This window comes from Coenobita brevimanus, chromosome 117, assembly GCF_032717465.1.
Source record: "Coenobita brevimanus isolate Jiangsu-jjx chromosome 117, ASM3271746v2, whole genome shotgun sequence".
NCBI classification, from domain to species: Eukaryota; Metazoa; Arthropoda; class Malacostraca; order Decapoda; family Coenobitidae; genus Coenobita; species Coenobita brevimanus.
Window position 1 is genome coordinate 5,832,047 of NC_137070.1, and position 1,339 is coordinate 5,833,385.

Here is a 1,339-nt window from a genome sequence, read left to right on the forward strand (position 1 = left end):
GATATTCAGGATATTATCATAAGGATATTGCTCGATATTTTGTGACTGTGATTTATTCATGATGTCTACTATTACTACACTTGATGAAGCCAAAGATTTTTTTGTCAAATGTGCAAACAGTGTGTGATGTAGAAAACAGAACAAAGAATGAACTTAAGCTTGTTGCTCAACAATTGGAAATTGCAGTTCACTCTCATCATTCTAAAGATCAAATTGTTGGCATGATTAATCATTCATTCATTCATTCATTGCCAGACGCCATGTATCCCAATCGAGGTGGCCAAGGGCTTAGGGTTAATTGTTTTACAGGGAGGGGCACTAATCCTCCACCAACCCTACTTGACACGTAGGGATGCCAACAGCATCTGGTGTTCCCAGGCGGTCACCCATCCAAGTACTAACCAGACCCAACGTTGCTTAACTTCGCTGATCGGACGGGAAGCGGTGTACTCAGCATGATTAATAAAACCTTGTTTAATGTAACTCCTCCAAATGAGCAAACGCAGATTGAATTAGCTAAGTTACAGCTAGCCCTGCAGGAGGCTCGTATGAAGGAAGCTGAATTTCAAGCACATGCTAAGGAGGCTGAGTCTCAGGCTAAGGAGGCTTGTGTTAAGGAGGCTGAATTTCAAGCAAATGCTAAGAAGGCTGAATCTCAGGCTCGGATTCAGGAGGCACAGGCTCAGGCACAAGTTGAACTTGCCAGGATTCAGGCAGACCATGAGTATCGCATGAAACAATGTGGAACTGGATCATCTAGCTCTGATGATTTTGATGTGGCTAAAAATGTTAAACTTGTCCCTCCTTTTAATGAATCTGATTTAACTAAGTATTTTCAGTTGTTTGAGAGGGTAGCTACAGGTTTTAATTGGCCTAAAAAGTATTGGCCAGTACTCCTTCAAACTGTTCTCACCGGTAAAGCTCAAGTAACTTATGCATCTTTGCCTCAGGATCAATCTGATAATTATGATGTAGTTAAGAGCTTGATTCTTAAGGCCTATGAGCTTGTTCCTGAAGCCTATAGAGTAAAATTTAGGACAACTTATAAGCAAGATAAGCAATCCCATGTTGAGTATGCAAAAATCAAAGAAGATCTGTTAGAGCAGTGGTTAAATTCTAAGAATGTGGATTCTGATTTTGACAAATTTAAGCAGATGATTTTGCTGGAGGACTTCAAAAGGTGTGTTAAAAAAGATGTAAGCCTATATCTTGATGAGAAAAGAATAGATAATTTGTTTGATGCTGCAGTTTTAGCTGATGAATATGTTCTCACTCACAAGAGATATTCTAAAGAAAAAGGGAAAGCTGAGAGTAAGTACGTTGCCTCTACTCAGAGTAC

At 39.7% G+C, this 1,339-nt stretch overlaps 1 pseudogene; it reads right to left on the minus strand.

Annotated features, from left to right (window-relative positions):
• Positions 1-353: 353 nt before the first annotated feature.
• LOC145389500 (5S ribosomal RNA) lies at positions 354-470 on the minus strand (annotated as a pseudogene).
• Between the last annotated feature and the right edge of the window lie 869 nt (positions 471-1,339).